The 17,855-nt window shown below is 40.6% G+C and overlaps 1 protein-coding gene and 1 long non-coding RNA gene across 3 annotated transcripts in view; one reads left to right on the top strand and one right to left on the bottom strand.

The window, feature by feature from the left end:
- The window catches only part of WIPF1 (WAS/WASL interacting protein family member 1), a 128,977-nt gene that overhangs the window by 30,560 nt on the left and 80,562 nt on the right, over positions 1 to 17,855 (top strand). The gene's annotated exons all lie outside the window — the stretch shown is intronic.
- LOC147378582 (uncharacterized) overlaps positions 6,201 to 17,855 on the bottom strand; it is a 39,153-nt gene continuing 27,498 nt past the window's right edge. For both annotated transcript variants that reach the window (XR_015147930.1, XR_015147932.1), the window contains exons 2-3: positions 14,332 to 14,434; positions 6,201 to 6,525 (exon numbers count right to left, since the gene is read on the bottom strand). This is a non-coding gene — a long non-coding RNA (uncharacterized LOC147378582). The remainder of the gene's footprint in view (positions 6,526 to 14,331; positions 14,435 to 17,855) is intronic.

The following is a 17,855-nucleotide window of genomic DNA, read 5'->3' as shown; positions in this document are numbered from 1 at the left end:
AAACAGTGTCAGACTTTATTTTTCTGGGCTCCAAAATCACTGCAGATGGTGATTGCGGCCATGAAATTAATAGACGCTTATGCCTTGGAAGGAAAGTTATGACCAACCTAGATAGCATATTGAAAAGCAGAGACATTACTTTGCCAACAAAGGTCCGTCTAGTCAAGGCTATGGTTTTTCCTGTCGTCATGTATGGATGTGAGAGTTGGACTGTGAAGAAGGCTGAGCGCCGAAGAATTGATGCTTTTGAACTGTGGTGTTGGAGAAGACTCTTGAGAGTCCCTTGGACTGCAAGGAGATCCAACCAGTCCATTCTGAAGGAGATCAGCCCTGGGATTTCTTTGGAAGGAATGATGGTAAAGCTGAAACTCCAGTACTTTGGCCACCTCATGCGAAGAGTTGACTCATTGGAAAAGACTCTGATGCTGGGAGGGACTGGGGGCAAGAAGAGAAGGGGACTACAGAGGATGAGATGGCTGGATGGCATCACTGACTCGATGGACGTGAGTCTGAGTAAACTCCGGGAGTTGGTGATGGACAGGGAGGCCTGGCGTGCTGCGATTCATGGGGTCGCAAAGAGTTGGATACGACTGAGCGACTGAACTGAACTGAACTGAACTGAGTGGCTGAGAGCAGAGTATTAGGATCAAACCCTATCTGGGTGTGAACCCCTCTCTACTACTCACAAGCTGTTTCACCTTTGTCAGGTTAATTAACCTCCCTGAAGCTTAATTTCTCTATTTGTAAAATGGGTTCAGTAATACCCCCAAAGGACTGTGGCACATTAAATGAGATACAAATGTCAGTAGCTTAGCTCAGTGTCTGCAACATGCTAAATGCTCAATACGTGTTTATTATTAACTAGTGAATTATGTACTTTTTGTTTTCTAGTCCCAGAGGAGTGTGAAATAGACCAATAGAACTAGGACAAAAAACTGTAAACTTAACAACTATCTGCACCTAATCTGAATTAAAGATCATAAGTTGTGATCTAAGAGCCATTTATGAAAAGTGCAGTATTTTCTAAAAAATTGAACTCAGATATCTTAAGGACACACGTGCTCCAGTTAACCCCAGTCTGCAGTATTACCATTGGCTTTTACTTCTCTACCTGCTCTGATAGAAACTTAGATTTGCCACCTCAAGCTGAAAAGTTAGTTCTATAAAGTTAAATTGGTTTTAACTTACTTTCCATAAGTGTTCTAATATAACTTGGGGCATCTGATTGCTATAAAGCCTTTATGGAAATAGGGGGAAATGTTTTTGACCCAACTGAATAATTTTTATAAAATTAAAGGCAAAATAAGCCAACAAATCTGCCTGTTGTTATTCATTGTTGTTATTCCAATAATACTTTGTTGCTATTCCAAATTAATATTTACCTAACACCAGTGAGAAATAGATTTAAGGGACTAGATCTGATAGATAGAGTGCCTGATAAACTATGGATGGAGTTTCGTGACATTGTACAGGAGACAGGGATCAAGACCATCCCCATGGAAAAGAAATGCAAAAAAGCAAAATGGCTGTCTGAGGAGGCCTTACAAATAGCTGTGAAAAGAAGAGAAGTGAAAAGCAAAGGAGAAAAGGAAAGATATAAGCATATGAATGCAGAGTTCCAAAGAATAGCAAGGAGAGATAAGAATAGCAAGGAGAGAGAAGAAAGCCCTCCTCAGCGATCAATGCAAAGAAATAGAGGAAAACAACAGAATGGGAAAGACTAGAGGTCTCTTCAAGAAAATTAGAGATACCAAGGGAACATTTCATGCAAAGATGGGCTCGATAAAGGACAGAAATGGTATGGACCTAACAGAAGCAGAAGATATTAAGAAGAGGTGGCAAGAATACACAGAAGAACTGTACAAAAAAGACCTTCATGACCCAGATAATCACGATGGTGTGATCACTGACCTAGAGCCAGACATGCTGGAATGTGAAGTCAAGTGGGCGTCACTACGAACAAAGCTAGTGGAGGTGATGGAATTCGAGTTGAGCTATTTCAAATCCTAAAAGATGATGCTGTGAAAGTGCTACACTCAATATGCCAGCAAATTTGGAAAACCCAGCAGTGGCCACAGGACTGGAAAAGGTCAGTTTTCATCCCAATCCCAAAGAAAGGAAATGCCAAAGAATGCTCAAACTACCGCACAATTGCACTCATCTCACACGCTAGTAAAATAATGCTCAAAATTCTCCAAGCCAGGCTTCAGCAATACGTGAACCGTGAACTTCCTGATGTTCAAGCTGGTTTTAGAAAAGGCAGAGGAACCAGAGATCAAATTGCCAACATCTGCTGGATCATGGAAAAAGCAAGAGAGTTCCAGAAAAACATCTATTTCTGCTTTATTGACTACACCAAAGCCTCTGACTGTGTGGATCACAATAAACTGTGGAAAATTCTGAAAGAGATGGGAATACCAGACCACCTGACCTGCCTCTTGAGAAATTTGTATGCAGGTCAGGGAGCAACAGTTAGAACTGGACATGGAACAACAGACTGGTTCCAAATAGGAAAAGGAGTACGTCAAGGCTGTATATTGTCACCCTGCTTATTTAACTTCTATGCAGAGTACATCATGAGAAACGCTGGGCTGGAAGCAGCACAAGCTGGAATCAAGATTGCCAGGAGAAATATCAATAACCTTAGATATGCAGATCACACCACCCTTATGGCAGAAAGTGAAGAGGAACTACAAAGCCTATTGATGAAAGTGAAAGTGGAGAGTGAAAAAGTTGGCTGAAAGTTCAACATTCAGAAAACGAAGATCATGGCATCTGGTCCCATCACTTCATGGCAAATAGATGGGGAAACAGTGGAAATAGCGTCAGACTTTATTTTTCTGGGCTCCAAAATCACTGCAGATGGTGACTGCAGCCATGAAATTAAAAGACGCTTACGCCTTGGAAGGAAAGTTGTGACCAACCTAGATAGCATATTGGAAATCAGAGACATTACTTTGCCAACAAAGGTTCGTCTAGTCAAAGCTATGGTTTTTCCAGTAGTCATGTATGGATGTGAGAGTTGGACAGTGAAGAAGGCTGAGCGCCGAAGAATTGATGCTTTTGAACTGTGGTGTTGGAGAAGACTCTTGAGAGTCCCTTGGACTGCAAGGAGATCCAACCAGTCCATTCTGAAGGAGATCAGTCCTGGGTGTTCATTGGAGGGACTGATACTAAAGCTGAAACTCCAGTACTTTGGCCACCTCATGCAAAGAGTGGAAAAGAGTCATTGGAAAAGACTCTGATGCTGGGAGGGATTGGGGGCAGGAGGAGAAGGGGACGACAGAGGATGAGATGGCTGGATGGCATCACCAACTCAATGGACGTGAGTCTGAGTGAACTCTGGGAGTTGGTGATGGACAGGGAGGCCTGGCATGCTTCGATTCACGGGGTCGCAAAGAGTCGGACATGACTGAGCTGACTGAACTGAACACCCAAGTAGGCATTATATTACCAATTGAGAAACTGATTATTTAGAAATACAATTGCAACCATTTGTGGTTTTAATTCTGAAAACACACTTGCTGATCAATAAAAGTTCAAGTCCCAAATGTTGTTGTACCAGACACAGGAAACTGAAGACTCATTGTAGATATTGAAATCATGCCTACAGGTATGTTGATGCTTCATCCAGTGAGAGATGCGTCTGTGTCATTTCCTTTGACTCTGGTGGGGAAAGGGGATTGTACTTCTTTGACCGAGAGAGTAAGACAGAGTGGCCCCATGTGACTTTCAAGGTTAGATCATAAAAGGCTGTACTTTGGCCTTATTGGGAACACTTGCTTTTGGAGGCTTGAGCTGCCAAGTAAGAAGTCCAGCTAGAAGCTAGAAAGGCCAGATATAAGTCTTGATGAGCCCACCCTTTAGCTTTCCCAGCCTTGCAACAGACATAAATGAAACCGTCATGGAAGTGGATTCTGTAGCCCCAGTCTTCTCTTGCCCTCAGTCTATCAGTGATCCCAGCTATGACCACAGATGTTATGAAACAGAGAAGAGTTGTCTCCATCATGCCCTTTGGAAATTCACGAGGATAATGAAATGGTTGTTTTCTGAAGCTGAGTTTTGGGCTCTTTGTTACACAGCAGTAGATAACTAGAGCACTCATCCACTGAAGTGGCCTGGCTATATAGCTTGGGTAGTTACTGTATCACACCATTGGGTTTATAGGACTGTAAGAACCACCTGGTCCCATCAAAATGTGCCATGTTGCTGCTAGCTTTTTTCCATATAAGAAAAACATGGGAGAGTGAGCTAATCAGTTAACAGATATGTGTGCAATTTAATAGTTTGCTCAGGAGAGTATGTTACTATTTTTCATTTAGCAATAAGTTCATGTCACCACCTCTAAGTAGAAATAGCAGCTTTTTTCAATGATGATGAATTAGGCAATCCATTAGAAAGCACTTAGGATTTCTTTCCTTTTTTTTTTAAAGGTAACACTGTTGATACACATAAACACTTAATGTCATAATTATTATATTTTAGGTTAATGGATAATGCTAGTAGTTTGTGCTATTAAGAGCATTTACAAAGCAATCTGAGCATATACAGGAAAATTAGGCTATTAGGGCCCGAGGTAGCTACTGCTTCAGAAGCAGCTGAACTATAATAATAGTCTTAGTACTTAGATTTACAATCAGTTTAGTGGTCTTTTCATGAACAGATAAATCCATTTGAATTTTGAAAATCAGAGTATGGCAGATCACAGGCCAGATCCCTTCTGAGAGGCTGTGTGGAGAAATCTTTATTTTTTCTAATTGTTGTCTTTTCAGCTCAGCCAACAACAGAGAAATTCAGCTCTTTGTGGATCGGAACTCATGTTTCTAGATCAGAGGGAGCAAATTCACAGCACATGAGATGCCAGGAAACTAGGCTGTCCATATACATGTAAGTTCACCATAGTGCTAATCTCATCCATGCTATTTGGCCATCTCATGCGGGTCCTCCTGGCAGGTCCCTGCCTGGCCATCCTCATTGTCCACCCTTCTGAAGGTAGCCCATGGGCACCTTGAACCAGAATAGTGGTCACCAGCACAGGATGGCTGAAGATAGATTGGTTGCCTTCTGTTTGTCAAAGACTTTCTATCTTGTTTGGCTTCCTGCTGCTGCTGCTAAGTCACTTAAGTCATGTCCGACTCTGTGCAACCCCATAGACAGCAGCCCACCAGGCTCCCCCGTCCCTGGGATTCTCCAGGCAAGAACACTGGAGTGGGTTGCCATTTCCTTCTCCAATGCATGAAAGCGAAAAGTGAAAGTGAAGTCGCTCAGTCGTATCCGACTCTTAGCGACCCCATGGACTGCAGCCCACCAGGCTCCTCCATCCATGGGACTTTCCAGGCAAGAGTACTGGAGTGGGGTGCCATTGCCTTCTGTTTGGCTTCCTATTTCTCTGTTAAAAATATTGTCAGGAGGTGTACTGCTTATGTTTAATCCTAGAAAGAAAACTGAGAAGCTAAGGAGTTTAATTCTTTTTTGAGAAGAGCAGTTGAGATGGTATTATGATTCAGTAAAAGTAAAAGATCCAAGAAGCGCAAGTACAGGAGATCATGGAAGGAGGGACAGAGGGAGTTTTTATGTCCAGTTTTGCCTTAAGATATATAAATTACTAGGCAGGTTAGCTTAGAATTGGCACCAGCATTTTTCATTTTGAAGTTTTCATACTTTGTACATACAGGGAGTAGACCGTTTATGAAGCTAGTGAACTGGACTGAGTATCCGCTCTTCTCTGTTGTTGGGAGGCAGTGATCTTTCATTCATTCAGTAAACCCCTGCAAGGTGCCAGACCCATTTCTCTCCGCCGACCCCCAGGTGGACTGGTAAGAGGGGCAAGGGAACCACTGGTCCAGGGGAGGGAGGGGGCAAGCCTCTACTGGGAGGGTCTGGAAGGAAGAGGCTGACCTTGAACCAAGGCCAAGATTGGCTTTGCAGGAGACAGAACACCTTTCTCTCATGTGCTTATTGCCTGAAGTGCCACTCTTTACTTCAGAGACATACTGAGACATGGAAGGTCATTTCTTTATTTCAGTACATATTGCTCCATGTTTTTTTTAAGACTGTGGCGGGGAGCATTTCATTAGGACATTTACATGTGTTAAGATAGTCGTTCATCTCTCGGTGAGCCTAGCTGCTCCTCTTTTCCTTTAAAAGGAGCAGTAATGTTCCAAACTTCCTTTTAAAAGACATGAAATTATCACAGGTACTGGGCCACAATGAAAGGGTTTTATTTTTTTTCAAAACTCTGTCTCAAATCTTTACTTCATCGTTTGGTGTAAGGAGAACACGAGGGAAGGACACGCCAGAAGACATGGTGGCTTATAACCGAGCCTTGGAGTCACTGCAGCAGCAGAGTTTCTGAGCTGCCGTTGTCAGGACGAGGAACCACGGTGAGATCAAGACATCTGTGGTCCAGCAGAGTTCAGTGAAGTTTACAGTTGTGGCTAAGGTAGAAATTCCCTCTATTGGGGATTCCTCTTGATCACTGGGGGTTGACTTCCACGTGAAGTGGCCGGCTGCCATTTATGAGCCCTGGAATGTGAATGATACGTGTTTTTGAAGACTGGTACTATACCCAGCATGGCATGCCAGTGACAACCATAGCCTCACAGCTTTCGTCTCAAGAGAGATTGCACAGAGTGGTGAGTGAAATGGCTGCCACTGTATATTTATTTGTTCTTTCTCTTTCAAGCATAGAGTTGGATTTCTGTAAATAAAATATATCTGTTATTGCAACTTTGCAAACGAGAAACATAACCCCAAGATGTGTCAGTGCACTGTTAGCACATTTGGTAGTGGATTCCTGGACTTTTTTTCCTTTACAGTTTGGATCGCAACACAGTTTATCATTAATGACAGCCCAGGGTGGTGTTGGTGTTGCCTTGCTTTAGCTGTTTTTATTTTTGTAACCTTAAATGCTTGTCTTTAATCAAGCTAAATGAATTATTTTTAACCTGAATTTATACATGTAGTGGTACATTTAGTAGCACACTACTGGTCACAACTTATCTGCCCTCTGCATATTCCTTATTGCTTAGGAAGGTTTTACACCTATTAGGTTTTACACCTATTTTACACCTATTTACACCTTGTTACTAAAAATTTCTATGTATTTTAATGAACATTACAGTTCATGGTAGTCATTTTTTCAATAAAAAGGGAAGTATAATTTATTAAAACAAAAACTATAATCAGTTCATTGTGATATTCCATTAATTCCTATTCTGCCTCCACTTCCATCAATGTTATTAATGTTCCACTGTGCCCTAAGGTTAAAATGCAGTTTATATAAGATGTTCAGGAAACATTTCAATAAACAGACTACTGTTATTAGATAAAGAGATGTTCGATCATTGTTGTACATCAATTTGTGCTTGGAAGTTAATTAGTTGCTATGTGGCTTTCAGCACAGAAAGTATATCATTGAGAGATGTGCAACAGTAATTCAGCAAATGTCCCACCCTTTGCGACCCCATGAACTATAACCCACGGGGCTCCTCTGTCCATGGGGTTATCCAGACAAGAATACTGGAGTGGGTTACCACTTCCTCCTCCAGGGGATCTTCCCGACCCAGGGATCAAACCCACGTCCCCTGTATCTCCTGTATTGGCAGGCAGATTCTTTACCACTGAGTCACCAGGGAAGCCCAGTTCCACAAACAGCACCTTGTTTTTATTTTAGGTACTTCCCAAAGCACCAGCTTTATTTCTAGACAAAGAAAATAATAGATAATGGTATATACAATGTATTGTTATTCAGAATGACTGTAAATATTAATAAAATCTTGAGAGATGTTTATCATTTGAAAGGTTACTTCATTTATAGAATTGTGTAATTCAGCCTGTCTGTAGCCACTTCAAAATCCAAATCATAAACCAGAAAATATGTGATAAACAGATGTGGTTGGCTTTGATGTTGCTCAGCTGGATATGACCCACACTTTAATTGTAACCTGAATAAATCCTGAGGCCCTACATGGTGCAGATCCTGCTTAGAGTCTCATTCACAGAAAACATCAGAAAGCCAGATAGCCTTGAAGAGTGACATATCTGTTTCATTTAAGTTTTTCCCAAAGGCATGGCTTAAAAGTGTTACACTTCACATCACATAAACAGTTTCTTCAAAATCCTGTGTAGCCATCTGTTCCTCTCCCTACACTCATGGCCATTTCTAAACATTTCTTTCTCATCCCCATAGTTTTTCACTGGTTACGAGACCTTCATCGTTAAAAAAACAATTAATGGAGATATAATTCACAAACCATTTCCCTCATTTTTTGATCAGACACAAATATATCCAACTCTTCTAAATTTAGAAGCATAAATGCTACTCCACTTCCAGGCTTCCTATTCTACTTCCTGGCTGGACTGTGCCTCTCTAGGATGACTGGAGGACCTGTAACTCCACTGCCTCTGATTTCTGAAGATCTTTTATTTCCTGCTTACACAGCACCCGGAGATAAAGCCCATTGCTTGACTCTGATTACATTTCTTATGAGAAGTTCTAACGTACAATTTCCTAATAAGATTTCCACCTACTAACAGTAATAGTAGCCACGATTTATGCAGTGCACTGGCTAAGCTCTTTGAATGCATTGTCACACTCAGTACTCAGAAAGTTATCTCCATGTTACAGATGAGTAAACTGGGCCCCAAACAATAAAGTAATTCGCTGCAACTCGTAAGTAATGGATCTGGGATTTGAGCCCAGGTAGTTTGATTCCAGAAGCCTTCCTTTTAGGAGTGACGTGAGCTTGTTTACCAATTCTGCCCTATGCTGTTAAATGTGGAAGAGAGGGTTACATCTGAGTAGGAAGATTATACAAATAGGCAATTAACTGTTCTCCTGCTCCTATGTTATAGATATGTGTAGGGAGAATACAAATTCTGAATTGGGGCTACAAATCTGCATAATACCCACTCATAATCTCTCCCAATAATCTTGGTTCACTTTTGAATTTTAAGATTGCCTTGCATTCTTTTTTTCACTATTCCGCCTAAAAGAATGGAGCAACAAATGTATGAGAGGGTCTTGGTTCTCAATACTGTCTGCCACCCCTGGAGTTCTGTATTTATAGGCTTCTTAAAACTCATCCTAGGTGAATGGCAAGGCTTTCTTTGTGTCCCTAGCCAGTCTTTTTATGAGTAAGGGAGTTTGCCATATCTTTTCAACATTTTGATCAATAACAAAGATGAGTGAAAGGCCTAGATGTTTGGAATTAAACTGCATGATATTGGAAAGGGCCAGTTTGTTTGTCGATATCAGGCCCTATGGTATGCCAAAGAATGACTCTTCAATTACATTACAAGGACATAATCAAATGTACCAGAGTGCAGTGCATCAGCAAGAGAACTTTTTTGACCCTTCTTCTTCTTTGTAGCTGTTCCTAGGACTCCGAAATGTGGTGCATGGTGTCTTTTTGCTTGATTGCGAATGAGGAAAGCCTTTGGCATGACATAATGCTCCAGAAGTCACTCAGGGTCAGTGTAGAAACAGTTGTTCTAGGTCCAGCTGAATTGTTTGACCTACATCGTGAAGCACTGACTACCAAGGGTGTACCTCGCTGCAGTTTCTCTCTTACAACATGTGGTGTGCACGGGTTTAGCTTTCTCTGAGACAGAAGTTTTGATGTAAGACTTCCCTGCTGGTCTAGTGGTGAAGATTCTACACTCTCAGTGCAGCGGGCATGAGTTCAATCTCTGGTCAGGGAGCTACAATGCCACATGTCGACCAAAAAAAAAAAGTTTTGGTGTATATTGGAAATGACACTGGTCTTGCAGTCAGAAGCTTTGGGTTTAAATCCCAGTTCTATCACTTACTTACTTGTTTGAACAAATCCCTTCAACTCTTGGAATCCCTTAGTCCCCCCTTTTGTATTATGAGAATACTTAGAAAAGATTTGCTTCATAAAATTTTATGAGGCTAAATTAATTTTTAAAATATGTTATGTTAGAACAGAATCGCTCTTTTAAGGTATTTAATCACTTATTTGTGATTCAAACTAGGATCTCAGTCTAGTAAATTGAGAGTTAATAATGGCAGGTCTTCAAACAGTTGTTTCACCTTTATCCTTATTGCTCCCCTCCCACTGGGATTCTCCATAAAAAATAAAATATGGAATCTTAATGTTAACCTTTATTCAAACACATGCACAAATAGAAACACATACAAAGAATACCTGCGTAGGTATTTTATGGCCAGAATTTTCCCTATCACCCTTTCACCTACATCAAAGTTTTTGAAAAGTGGAAAACACCTCATTTTTAGGGGAAAATTGTTGAATACTGAGTTTTTTTAACTAGACACTAAGAACCTGAGGATTTTAGCCTCCTCAGTAGGTCTAGCAACATTATTTCCTCAATTTGGAGTTTTCATGTCTTTCAAGGATATGTTTATGTTCTTGTAGTCTTACTTTGGTGTTCTTACCTAAATCTAGATTAGATTTCTCAGCTGATGGTGACTTCTAGTGATTGGAAGTGAGATAGCAGGAAGTTCACCTTGAGAGCCTCCCTTCTACAGATCTCTAAAGTGCCCGCATATCTGAGTCCAAAATTTGCACAAACATTCCTCAGGATGTTCCTGGCTACATGCCAGCCACTAGGTTCTTGACTGCCCTTCTGCCCACATTCATCCACATGATTTGTGAAAGCTATAGCCAGTTCTTGTTGTTGGAAGCAGGGAGGGAAGTGAATGGAGACCTGGCCACATACTCTTTAGAAGAGTTTCTAATGCCTGTGTAGTGTCATCCCCATATACACAAAATTTATTATTGTTATTGACATGAACCTACCATTAAATTTCCCAAAACAATGGCTTGACCTTACCGATTAACAGGGTCTTACTGTGCAGTTCTCTGATGTTCACCAAGAAAGGTTACATATATTTTAACCTGTAGAAAAAAGTATAATAGGGAGGATTTCTAAACCATTAGATATTAAAATACACCTACAGAGCCAGGGGTGCTATAATAATATAAACCATAGTCAATCAGCAAAGATCACGAAAAAGGGAACAAAAAAACAATATAACAGAATATATATGATAAAATGGCAAGCATAAGATGAGCATACAACAGTGAGCGTGATTCACTCACATTTAAATCCCTCTATTAAAATAAGATTGATTAAAAAGATAATCTAGCTAAATGCTGTCTTTAGAAGTGTTTGTATACCAAAATTATACAGAAAGGCAGAAAATAAAGGGATAGGTTGATGAATTCTAACAAACAAAAATAGGAGTGTTAATATTAACTCTAAAAAGTGTAGGAATAAATGTAAAAGAAATATTGAACAAGATATAAAACAAAAGATATTAAACAAGCTTCAATAACAATGAAACTGTAGGAACTGAACATTTAACACTGAATTAGATAAACCAAAACTTGTTAAAAAATACAAGCAAAATAATGCAAATTAAAAATATACATGAAATAAAAATTTAAAAATACAAATAAAGTTTTCCATAATCATAGTGGGAGACTTTAACAGAATACTTTCAGAATTTGATCAAGCAGATAAAATTAAGTAGGAACAAAAGATCTACATAACAGTTATTAACCTAACCCAATAAATAGGAAATATATGTAGTTTTTCAAAAGACCATGGATAATTTCAAGAATTGATGAAATACTACACCACAAAGCAACTTAAACTAACCAAAAAGTAGACATATAACAAAAACATAGCACTGAAAGTTACACAAGATGGCTTTTACCTCCACCTCCATCTGAGCACTTGAAACTGAGATATGATCCTTTTAAATAATTTTTGGATCAAAAAGGAAATCACTTCTGCAACTATAGACTATTTTAAAATTAACAATGTAGAGTATATTGAATTATGGGGCAAGAGAGTTCCAGAAAAACATCTATTTCTGCTTTACTGACTATGCCAAAGCCTTTGACTGTATGGATCACAAGAAACTGTGGAAAACTCTGAAAGAGATGGGAATACCAGACCACCTGACCTGCCTCTTGAGAAACCTGTATGCGGGTCAGGAAGCAACAGTTAGAACTGGACATGGAACAACAGACTGGTTCCAAATAGGAAAAGGAGTACTTCAAGGCTGTATATTGTCACCCTGCTTATTTAACTTATGTGCAGAGTACATCATGAGAAACTCTGGACTGGGAAAAACACAAGCTGGAATCAAGATTGCCGGGAGAAATATCAATAATCTCACATATGCAGATGACACCACCCTTATGGTAGAAAGTGAAGAGGAACTAAAAAGCCTCTTGATGAAAGTGAAAGAGGAGAGTGAAAAAATTGACTTAAAGCTCAACATTCAGAAAACTAAGATCATGGCATCCAGTCCCATCACTTCATGGGAAATAGATGAGGAAACAGTGGAAACAGTGTCAGACTTTATTTTTCTGGGCTCCAAAATCACTGCAGATGGTGACTGCAGCCATGAAATTAAAAGACACTTACTCCTTGGAAGGAAAGTTATGACCAACCTAGATAGCATATTCAAAAGCAGAGATATTACTTTGCCAACAAAGGTTCGTCTAGTCAAGGCTATGGTTTTTCCAGTAGTCATGTATGGATTGGGAGAGTTGGACAGTGAAGAAGGCTGAGCGCCAAAGAATTGATGCTTTTGAACTGTGGTGTTGGAGAAGACTCTTGAGAGTCCCTTGGACTGCAAGGAGATCCAACCAGTCCATTCTGAAGGAGATCAGCCCTGGGATTTCTTTGGAAGGAATGATGCTGAAGATGAAACTCCAGTACTTTGGCCACCTCATGCGAAGAGTTGACTCATTGGAAAAGACTCTGATGCTGGGAGGGATTGGGGGCAAGAGAAGAAGGGGACTACAGAGGATGAGATGGCTGGATGGCATCACTGACTCGATGGACGTGAGTCTGAGTGAACCCCGGGAGTTGGTGATGGACAGGGAGGCCTGGCGTGCTGCGATTCATGGGGTCGCAAAGAGTCAGACATGACTGAGTGACTGATCTGGTCTGATCTGATACTAAAAATATAGTTAGATAAAAAGTTAAGCCTTTTATTTAAAGGAGTGAAAAGCAACAAAATAAGTTTAAAATTTAAGAAGCTAATAACTGAAAAATAATGTAGTGGGGAGGGAAATTATGAAGCTTAATTATTTACTTTTATTAGAAAAATTGTGATTTTTTTCTAATAAAAAATTTGATTACCAGTAAGGCAGAAGTGCAGAGTTAACAGACAGTTGCTGGAATGAGGCAGAGTTAATGGGGTAAAAGACACTGTCCTAGGACCTTTCATGGTGGTCTAGTGGTCTGCCTTATAATGCAGGGGACCCAGGTTCAGTCTTTGGTTGGGGAACTAAGATCCCACATGCTGCATAATGTGGCCAAAACAAGCAAAAGACATAGTTTCTGTCCTGTCACTTAGCTTTGGCTGAGATGAAAAGCATGTGCAAAAATTAATTAGAGAATAGAACTATATTCAGTAAAGTGCCCGTTTGTGAGTTATAGATGGTAAATCATCTACAGCAAAGAATAGCAGTCAGCTGAATCTCCAGCTTCAAACTTATCAGTGGCCCCTGAGCAGTTATTTAGCCCCTCTAATTTGACTACTTCTCTGTGAAGTGGGGATCACAGGATTGCTGTGAGAATTAAATCAAAGTACACTAGGCCCTCTCTATGCACCAGTGTGGAACCATGGATACACAGGGCTGACTTAAGGGACTTGAGCATCCTCGGATTTGTCGGGATGGGGTGGCTGGGGGGGTGGTCCTGGAACCAATCTCCTACAGATACCAAGGGACAACTGCATGTGGTAAGAGCTGCCTAAAAAGTCAGTGTGGCAACTCTTCCAACCTCTTCTGAATGCTAGTGAGATGACTAGGGCACCATCAGTATCTTAGTACATTTTACACATATGTCTCAGTTGGTAAAAAATCTGCCTGCCAAGGCAGGAGACCCGAGTTCAATCCCTGGGTGGGGAAGATCCCCTGGAGGAGGGCAACCCACTTCAGTATTCTTGCCTGGAGCATTCCCACGGACAGAGGAGCCTAGCGGACTACAATTCATAGGGTCATAAAGAATCAAACACAACTGAAGTGACTTAACATAGCACAGGACAGAAAATAGTATTTAGAGTATCCAAGTTCTCCTGCCTGGATGAAAAGATTGGGCATTTTATCTGTGACTGAAATATGGCCATGGTGACTGGGTGAACAAGTTTCTGTCCATTAAAAGAAAAAAAAGCTATAAAGTGTGACACTCCCAAAGCAGCAGCAGTTCGTGAGTTCCCAGCCACAGAGAACAGAATAGCCAGTTTTGCCGTTCTGTAGCTGGGTGGCTTCCCTGAGTGGAGAGGTGGAACTAGGGAGGCCTTTCAGATCTGGTTCTGACCAGTAAGCTCGTTTAGTCCTCATCCACAGGCGTGAGACATCACTCCTGCAGCCACTTGCTGTCACTGTTAGGCTCCTCAGGCATGATGATGGAGTCCAAGATCCTGAAAAAGTGTCAGGGTAGACATAAAAGGAGTCAGATTTTAAATCCGTAAAAAGTTGAAAAGAATTTAACACTTGATGGGAATTTGTGATCTGAGGTAAAGTTAGATTGTGTCTGGAAACAGGTAAAAATCTGTAGATGCTACACATCAAACCACTTTAGTCAAAGTATTTGTTCAGTGGGGGAAAGAAAAATCAGTGAAAGTAGTTAAATAATGTCTGTAGTCCAAATAACTAACTGCTATATTCCCTCCATTCCCAAGACACCATCAGCTGTAAGGTGTACCATTAAATTTATGACAGGCTAGGAGGTAGGGGCAAGGACATTGTATTAAATGTACACTTTGTTTCCAGAAATGTTAGAATATGGAAAAAAAAAAAAACATGTGTCTTGGAATTAAGGAAATGCAGAATCTCACTCGGTTGGTGTTTTGGCATTTTCTTGCTGGTAGAAGATAGGACTAAGTTTATAAAAGCAATTTTTGAAATATTTACTAGAGACTTCCCTGGTGGTCCAGTGGTTAAGACTTTGCCTTCCCTAATGCACAGGGTGTGGGTCAGATACCTGCTTGAGGAGCTAAGGGTCCACATGCCTCGTGGCAAAAAAACCCAAATATAAAACAGAAGCAATATTGTGACAAATTCAATAAGGACTTTAAAAATGGTACATATAAAAAAGTCTTCAAAAATTCAAAAAGCATTTACTAATACACGGGACAGAACTAATGAAAATTGAAGGTACATAAAAGTTTTCTCAGGCCCATAGATTTATTTTCTTTCATTCATGTGTCAAGACAAAAAATGTCATGGACAGCTGGGGAAGAACTATATTTGATAAGCATGGAGTGTATTTTAGTGCCAGAAAATAATGAAATGCTCGAAAACAAAAACCAAGAAACAATATTGACAGGAGAATATCAAAGGAACAAGGAGCCCACTGAAAGAGCTCCCACCAGCCAAAGGAGATTGATCTGAGCAACAAAGTTAGCAAACTGGTGTTGAATTATAACCCAAAGTATGAAATGAATATCTGTGAGACCATACTGATATAAAAAAATGACTGAAAATATATGGGGAGAAGTGATAAGTCTTCTGTGCAGAAAAATTCAAAATAATTTATATAGATACTCCACCCTTAAGCTTTTCTCTCCAAAGTGTAACAGTAGAGAAGAGGGTGAGGAGCAACCTTCCGTGGAGAATCATGACAAGCATTACGTTGGGTGACCAAGGCTGCGATCAACAGTGTGAAATTACGTTGACAGTAAATATTCATGATGTAATGTGATTAAAATGGCACGTTACCTCTGTGGTCTTTCTCTAAACAACCCAATCACCCTGTCTGATGATGAGAAAAACATTAGACAGATCCCAACTGTGGAACCTTCTACAAAATACCTGACCAGTACTCCTCAGAACTGTCGAGGTCATCAAAATCAGGCAAAGTCTGAGAAACTGTCACAGCTAAGAGGAGCCTAAGTAAGCTCCATGACTAAACGTAATGTTGTATCCTGGATGGGATTTCTGCGACAGAAGAAGGACATGGGGAAAAATTAAGAAAACCCAAGATCATGGCATCCGGTTCCATCACTTCGTGGCAGATAGATGGGGAAACAGTGGAAACAGTGGCTGACTTTATTTTTCTGGGCTCCAAAATCACTGCAGATGGTGATTGCAGCTATGAAATTAAAAGACGTTTACTCCTTGGAAGGAAAGTTATGACCAACCTAGACAGCATATTAAAAAGCAGAGACATTACTTTGCCAACAAAGGTCCGTCTAGTCAAGGCTGTGGTTTTTCCAGTGGTCATGTATGGATGTGAGAGTTGGACTGTGAAGAAAGCTGAGTGCCTAAGAATTGATGTTTTTGAACTGTGGTGTTGGAAAAGACTCTTGAGAGTCCCTTGGACTGGAAGGAGATCCAACCAGTGCATCCTAAAGGAAATCAGTCCTGGGTGTTCATTGGAGGGACTGATACTGAAGCTGAAACTCCAATACTTTGGCCACCTGATGCGGAGAGCTGACTCATTGGAAAAGACCCTGATGCTGGGAAAAATTGAGGGCAGGAGGACAAGGGGACGACAGAGGATGAGATGGTTGGATGGCATCACCGACACAATGGACATGGGTTTGGGTGGACTCCGGGAGTTGCTGATGGACAGGGGGGCCTGGAGTGCTATGGTTCACGGGGTTGCAAAGAGTTGTACACGACTGAGCAACTGAACTGAACTGAAATAACCTATGGTCCTTAGTTAATAATGTATCAGTTTTGGTTTCTTAATTTCTCTTTATCTATCGTACTAAATGTAAGATTTTAATATCAGGGAGCTTGGGTACAGAATGAGAACCCGACTGTCTTCTTGATTTTTCTGTAAATCTACAACTGCTCTAAAAGACAAAGTTGTTAAAATTCTTTTAATACCTAAACAGAAAAAACAAAAAGCATGGACAGGAAGCCAGGTTAGGAAATTTTAAGGGAAGTTATAATGTATTTTGTTGAGACCATTGAAAATTCCACACAGAGCATGATTGAAGTAGAACATATGTAACTGCTTAGTTTAAAAAAAGGGAACTGGCAGCTTATCCCAGAATGTGACACTTCTAAATATATTCAAGTCGATTCATTATTATTTATCATCCATGGAGTATTTTGTTTTTCCAAGATGGCCAAGTTTTACCATTATTCTTTTTAAAGTGATGGCTGTGCTTTTAGCTATGTTGACTCAGATGGCTAATCTAACTGTACAGTTCAGTCAGAAAACCAGCCATCAGCTGTCAGAATGGTAAAAACAGTTATGTGTGTTTTCAAAGCCAGAAAGGCACTCATGTGGTGAGACTGCAGAGTTTCGTGTTATCCAAAGTCCTGACTCCCAGGATCCATTTCCTCACTTGGTGTTCTCACATGGAAAACTTCTTTGGGGAATTACAGGGTCATATTTTCAAGACTTGGAACAGTAGGCTTGTCTACAGTTACCTTTATAAAAAACAACTAAAAAGAAAAAAAAATCCCTTTAAAAGCATTTAAAAAAAAAAAAAAAAGAATTACGCCAGGGTAGCCAAATAGAAACAGTCATTGGGGTTTCTGCACTGAGTCAGGTTGTATAAATTACAGACTATTTTCCCCTTGGTCCAAGACATTGTTTCACTTCCACACACCACTGCCTACATCCATAAATTCCAGTGTGTTGGCCCTCCAGAGGGCTCGAGGAATTATAAAAGAGGAGAGGAGGGGACTGACCACAGGAACAAGCAGGCTAGAATGGCACCCTTGAGGTTCCTGCTTGGTCCTGCCTCAGCTCTGCTCCAGGCCTCACCCCTGCTGGGGGCACAGAAGGGCACTCTCCCTGGTGCTCTTGGCAGGCCAGCATCAGGGCCCCCCACAGCCAGGGCTCACATGCCACTAGGAAACCCATCCATCCCACAGGAA

Source organism: Bos grunniens, chromosome 2 (genome assembly GCF_055505025.1).
Source record: "Bos grunniens cultivar Pamir isolate PY7600 chromosome 2, Bosgru_T2T1.0, whole genome shotgun sequence".
Lineage (NCBI taxonomy): Eukaryota > Metazoa > Chordata > Mammalia > Artiodactyla > Bovidae > Bos > Bos grunniens.
Note: the sequence above shows the minus strand (reverse complement) of the source record. Positions and strands in the feature narration are given on the sequence as shown.